General features: G+C 32.5%; 1 long non-coding RNA gene across 1 annotated transcript; it reads left to right on the top strand.

Annotated features, from left to right (window-relative positions):
• The first annotated feature begins 399 nt into the window (after positions 1–399).
• LOC129757704 (uncharacterized) lies at positions 400–5665 on the top strand. The gene is made up of 4 exons (XR_008739769.1): positions 400–766; positions 841–1192; positions 1423–1594; positions 5106–5665. It is a non-coding gene; the product is annotated as an uncharacterized LOC129757704 (long non-coding RNA).
• Positions 5666–6935: the final 1270 nt, after the last annotated feature.

The following is a 6935-nucleotide window of genomic DNA, read 5'->3' as shown; positions in this document are numbered from 1 at the left end:
AACGCGGTTTAAGAAATTGCTTGTATAAGCAGACACTTTCTGTTTAAGTGTATGCCTACTCGTCAATTGGACGACTGACGGTATATTATAGAGTCGTCTGAGATCAGATTAGACTGAAATGGGCAATCTTGTTCACATTAGGGGAAAGGTTTCCTAAATGGGCCTATCGGGTTAAATGACCCTACACAGAAAAAAATTTTGACTTTTACGTGTACTTGAAAATGGTTGCCTTTAAAATAATACAACCTGTAATTTGAAAAACACGTAATTTTAAATTGATTCACTGAGAAATAAATAAACACTCATTTGAAATTACAGCAAATGTCCTGTAACAAAAAGGAGCATGACATTTGCCGTAATTCTACAAGTCGAAAAAAAATTACGTGTCTTTGAATTACGATGTCCAATAATTTTCAATTGTACATTTTAAAATTCCAGCCCGCATGGCATCCCAGTTACGCACCAAAAGAAAACGTCAAAAGTAAACAAAAACTCGCAGGTATTTTCGTCTTTGTTTATACTAGCTGTTCGGAAGTGTTTTCGGTGTATCGGGTGAATAAAATCGGTAATCTCCCGCGGAAACCCTCCGCGGAATCCACGACGTTGGCCCAGGAAGTGAAAGGAAAGGTATAGGAACGAAGAAGAAGGGAAACCTTCGCCCAAAATTTGTTGTACGTTTCCCATTCAGCACCCGGATCAACTAAAACAATCACCATCTCCAGCAGCAAGAACAAATCCATCTATTCAAGCGGTGGCTGAACTAAAGGTTTGCTTATTTTATTTTATTAGTTAAAATTGCCTTCTTTTACTCTACTCAGCGCTGATTATTGACTCCCGTAGACAAAATTGTGAACCTAAGAATCCTTCCACAAGCAGCAAGCCAAAGAAGAACACGGGCAGTTCCGACTATATCATTCGGAACTACGACAATTGTTAAGGATGAGGTGGCAAATAGTTTGGCTGGAAAGTATGCTCTCGGGAGGCTCAGGTGCTGCTGCTGCCGAGAAAACAGCAAAGGAACTGAATTCAGCGGTTGAGGTATTGGTGCTGGCATCAGTGGAACACTGGACGAGGACACCAAGTTGTTCGGACTGAATGTTCGGAAGTATGTCGCAAATTCGAAAAGGTGTCGCATAGTTCCCACCTTTACTTCCGTACATCCTTTTAACGTTGAGACATACGACTTTTTAAGGTATGTAACCATTCTCATTATTAGTTGAATTTGAGTGAATTTTTTTTTCGTTTCTATTAATATGATTTTTTTTTTATTCTTAAGACATTCTTAAAACGCTAATACTCTAATATTTAAAATTCCTTTAAAAACGGTCAGCATGTACATTCCTTTTATTGTATTTTTTCTTTATGCCAAAACAAATAGATAAGCGTTGTTTTACTTATATTTCATATTCATATTTTTTAAAGGAAACAAAATGGATTGGCGCTAGAAAAGTACGTTTGTAAAACGACGATCCCTGAACCGATAATTTCGAAGGTAAACCGAAACCGGTTGAGATGAACTGAAATGGTAGAAGAACCGTCTGATGAATAATTTTAATGTTTCATGGATTCCAAGGAGAAACTAAATCTCATTAAAGTAATATAATTTTTAAGGCAAAATTAATTTATAAAAATTAATATTCAAAATCATATGCGAAATTTTTCAATACATTTTCTACACTATTGGTTTTAACATTTATGATTGAGGTCCTCAGAATCAGAGGGAGACAAGTGCCAAGACTATGCATCGATTTAGTTTACCAATCGATTCTTATCTTAATTACCATCTGGTGCAAAACTCAGTTTTTTTTTTAATTTAACACTTTTTGAATTAAAACTGCTCAAAATAAAAAAAAAAACATCGAGCAACTTTGAAGCGTGTGTCCCTCTTTTTCTGATTTAAGATAAGAATTCAAAATTTAATAAGTTGTAAATATTATCTCTGAAGTACAAATGTTTGATGACAGAAAACTTGATCATCAAGACTAGAACATTGAATCAGCTACTTAACCTTTAAATTCTCGAAATCAGAATTTTGAAAGTTATTGAGGCGCTTGGGATCATAAGGGTGCCTGAATGATACTTTCGAGAAAACGCGCTTCAAAGTTGTGAAGATGCTCAATTTTTCATATATTTTACGAATTCGAGCAGTTTTATTTCAATCGAAAAAGTGTTTGAAAAAATTATAAAAATCTGAGTTTTTCACCAGATATACATTGAAGCATGAAGAATTGTTAGGAATACTTAACTCAAAATTTATGATCTTGGAACTTGCACCTTTCTGATCCTGAGTGCCTCAATTGAAATCTTTTGGAGAGTTCAGGTTGCATTGAGCATTTAAATTCTAATCCTTTTTTCTTAGTGAGTAAATTAAATGCTCTTTTTCTTAAATTGGGGCCCTCAGGATCAGAGGTGTGCAAGTTCCAAAATTATAAATTTTGAGTTGATTCTTCATGTTTTATTGTGCATCTGGTGCAGGGCCGTAGGAAGAACCGGCTCATGGGGGGGGGTTTTGGTGACTGATTTTTACCAATGATTTTTTGCCCAACAACGTACGGTTAAAAAAAACAATTTTTTTGATTAAAACAAAATTTTTGTATAAAATCATAACTTTAGAAAAGTGATCCTTAGCTTAATAAGTGAGCTTGATTTTTTTTATTAAACCTTTAGAAACAAAATATGGAATTGCTTTCATTGATGGTAAAATTTTTTGAATTAGTTTAAGAATGAGGTAGATCAAAGTTATTTGATTTGAGCTTCAATTTCTTTAAAAAAAAACTAAGTCTATGCTCAAATCAAACACACTTTCAAACTCTTTTGAAAATTCCAAGATTCTCACCTTTGAAGAAAATAAATATAAATTTCCAAACAAACAGTAAGAGATAAAAAAAAATATTCGGATCAAATTTTGTTGATGCAAACTTGAACTAAATTTATGATTTTAGTTTGAAATTTAGCTTAAAAAACAGCAATATCAATAATGTTAAACAATACACCGAGAAAACATAGAATTTTTTGCAGATTTTTTAGGTGAAGATCAGGTACATGTTTTTTAACAGGAATTGTTTTTCATAAAGAATTAATCCATAATGAAAATCATGTGGATGATTTTTTTAAACTGACAAACAAATTTTTAAGTTCATGTTCTCTTGAATTCCTCTACAATTTTATGTTAATTGGAAAACACATTCACAAGTTGAATCCTTTCCTGAACTTTCAATCTGAATTGTGAACCGGAATTCAAACTTTGGACTTTAAATCAATCTGTTTCCAAATTTCTATACGATTTCTGAAATGTTCAAATAGTTCGATTTCCGAATCTTGTTTGCAGATCACAATTTTATGAGCCAAGTTTAAGAGCCATCATTCATGAATCTTTTATTGAAATTCTTTGTCGCTAGTTAAATCTTAATTCATTATTAATTTTTTAACTGTATTGTGAATCTTAATTGAAATGTGAATTCCAAATGATGAATCTGCATCTGAGTTTTAAATTTTTGATCGCCACTTAGAAGCATGTTTGTGTTAGAATGAAGTTTGAGAACTTCAAATTTGAATATAAAACTTTTTCTTTTTCTTTTTTTCCCATATTCGGAAAACTGTTATCAAAATATTGAAAGTGCAAATAGTTTTCTAAAAACATTATTCAAATTTGATATGAAATGTAAAACCAAATTTGTACCAGGATTTAAAACAGCATTCCTTTCCTTTTTTCTTATGATTATTCTGACTGAAAATCAAGAATCCTAAACTTTATACAGAATCAGAAATACGAAAATATGTAGAAATACAACTTTGGTTATGATAATATGAAACAAGAACCTCCAAAATGGGTTTAATTATAAATTCAATATTCAGACCTGAATTTCTATGATAAGGTTGCCAGATTGCCCGATAAATAATATAAATATGCCAAGATATTCAATATAAAATTTGGAAAACATCCGGTCTTACCCAGTTGCCCTATTTTTATTGGAAATGCCCGAATTTTTCTGGATTTGTTCTTATTCTCATTTTAAAATCAAATTTTAAAAACAAATTGTGTTGTAAATTATTTTTTATTTTTTCGTCCAAAATGTTTGAAGCAAATTAAAAAAAAATCATGAAAGGTTTTATCAAGTTTTTTTATACCTTGATATTTGAAGCGCAATTCCAGCCTAGTATTGCTTGGCTTTTGGTCGACAATTTTGAAATCAAACACCCGAATTTTGGAAGGTTTTTATTATAAAACAGCCCGGATTTTTCCGGCTCGGATACGTGCTTAAAAAAATTGACAACCTTATTCTATGAACAATTGAGAAAATTTTGAAATACTGTCGACAAAATTTTGAACTTGGGATGAGTTTTTGAGGTTTTGGTATAAGTTTTTAGTCTAGATTGTTACTCTTGAATAACTTTGCTCTATTATCATGATTTGATTATGGATTTGAAAATTTAAGTGTAGAGTAGAAAACCTCACTTGCTTTTTTGGACCCTCATGGGGGGGGTTTAACCCCCAAAACCCCCCCCGTTCCTACGGCCATGATCTGGTGCATAACACGATTTTTTAACAATTTTTTGAACACTTCTTTGATTGAATTGAAATTGCTCGAATTAGACAAATATATGAAAAATCGGGCACCTTCACAACTTTGTAGCGCGTTTTCTCGGAACAATCATCCAGGCACTTGCACCCTTCTGATCCCAAGAACTCAAATAACCACCATGCACTTGGTTACTGCTTAAACAGATAGATTATTTAATATAGATCAATGCTTGAAAAGGTAAATTGATGGCATTTTTCTTATGTTTGATCGGTTTTAATATTGAACTATTGAGGTAGAAGTTTAAAAAAAAGGTTGATTAAAAAACCTGATTGGTAGTTTGGAATGAATTCATGTCGGTCAGTTATATGACACGCTTCTCATTCGCTTCATTAATATTGAATAGTCTCGCTTTGAAGTTGAGTATGAAGAACAGCATTGCAATTAAAAATAAGTTTCGCCACCTTAGTACTTTTTATGTTTTTGATATCTGTTATCAAATAACAATTGACCTGAAGATCGCCTAAAATAATTACCTCTTAAATAATTAAAAAATAAAATTTGAATTTTTCTTGTTTTCACTAGGCAACATTCATGTGTAAATCTCTTCAAGGAACAGCAAGTTGCCCCTGTCAAGCTGACCGTTCGAAATCGAAAACTGAACTTTGGGCCGCAGAATCAAGCTGCTCACGGTGTGCTTCGATTGGTGCTGTAGCTGGGTGAACCCGTGGAACCGAAAACTCATCGAGTACGAAACGGACATTCTGGCCCTGTCGTATTTCAATCATCTGGATTTCGTCTCGATGATTTAAAATGAGCAATGCTCCCCGTTGGTCGTTGAACATCGATATCCCGTTACCGACCAGATATATTCTTGTAATGTTTTGAATGACCCCTCATTTTAAGCCACATCATGGTCGTAGCAAGAGTTTCCTGGCTTTTCGAGGAACGTGAAAGAAATTTAATTCTATGAACGTTTATGCCATCTTCATTGGACTCATATCCGACCGGGTAGTGTAACGCAGGGTATGTCGTCGGATTTACTCGATGAGACCTATGCATCCAAATTTTCTGAACGTTTAGTTGAAGATGTGCTGCAACAGCAACAAACTGATTTGGGTGCAACTTACCTAAGATGTTGGAATCGTTACGTCAGTTAAGGTTATGATGAAATCATGATCATTATTAGTCTAATAAAAAAGTTATATGTTGATAAATAAAGTCATTAAATAATATTTTGTATCTTTTATTTCTACCGAAAAAATATAAATTTCATATTTTTAAAGTAAGAAAATCGAGCCTGAACAATTCAGTGAATTGAGGTTTTACAGTCCTGTAATTTTCAAACAGCCTGTAATATTATTTTTCACTGAAAAATGAAGGTCATGTAATTTTTTCCCGGCCTGTAAAATTACTGTAAAAGTCCTGCTCCTTTTTGTTACAGGATATTTACTGTAATTTTACAGAAAATATTTTTTGCTGTGTACGGCTGTTTGATGAAATGGCTGACTAGACAGCTTATCTGACCAATGCATTTTGAGGGTAATACGCTTAAAACATAAGGCAAGAAAGAATTTTATGAATTTACTTACTCAAAAAAATTTAAAAAATCATACAAGGTTTTGATACATTTTGATGTAATATTTCGACTTTTAAAAATTATACTCAAAGAAGCTTAAAACAAAAACTAGGATGGTTTTTGTTTCTTACTCAAATGAACTTAAGAAATTAAACATATTTCAGCTTTTGTGGAGGTTTTTAAATGAATATATAGTGGAATAAGAGAGTGTTTTTGTATGCCCCCATCCTGTTTGTAAAATGCCTCCATCATAAAATAACAGGTTAAATAGAATAAATAAATGATTTTTATCATTGGACCTTCAAATCATAAGCATAGCTCTGAATAACATCTTAAGAGAGAATTGAAGATCTAAAAACAGATTTGATAAAGTTTTTCTCATGGATGAACTGCCTCCATAGTATGGCAAACCTAACTTTTGTTTTATTCCATAAAATTATAATATACATAAATTTTTATAAAACTTCAGTTTTGTCGTACGGAAATTATTACTTTCTATCAGTTTCAATGAAATTATACGGAAATATTGTCCAAGAAACATAAATTTTGTTCAAAACATAAATAGGCGCATTTAGCCCGCACGGTTTGAGGTTCGGCATTTTAGACAACATTTTTGATAAAATCATTTTCTTGGAAACAGAAGAAAATTTTAACATAAAAATTACTCCAATGTATAGAAAACAGATGCCTGCACACGTGTATATAGTTTTTGTACACATATTCGATGTGATATTTGATTAAATCAGTGTTCTGTTTAATAGGCGCATATAGCCCGCTCCTCCCCTACGTTTTTCTTTTCCTTCGGTCAATTGATGAAGATGACTATTCGTTGCATA

Source organism: Uranotaenia lowii, chromosome 3, assembly GCF_029784155.1.
Source record: "Uranotaenia lowii strain MFRU-FL chromosome 3, ASM2978415v1, whole genome shotgun sequence".
Lineage (NCBI taxonomy): Eukaryota > Metazoa > Arthropoda > Insecta > Diptera > Culicidae > Uranotaenia > Uranotaenia lowii.
This window is presented reverse-complemented; position numbering and strand designations above follow the sequence as displayed.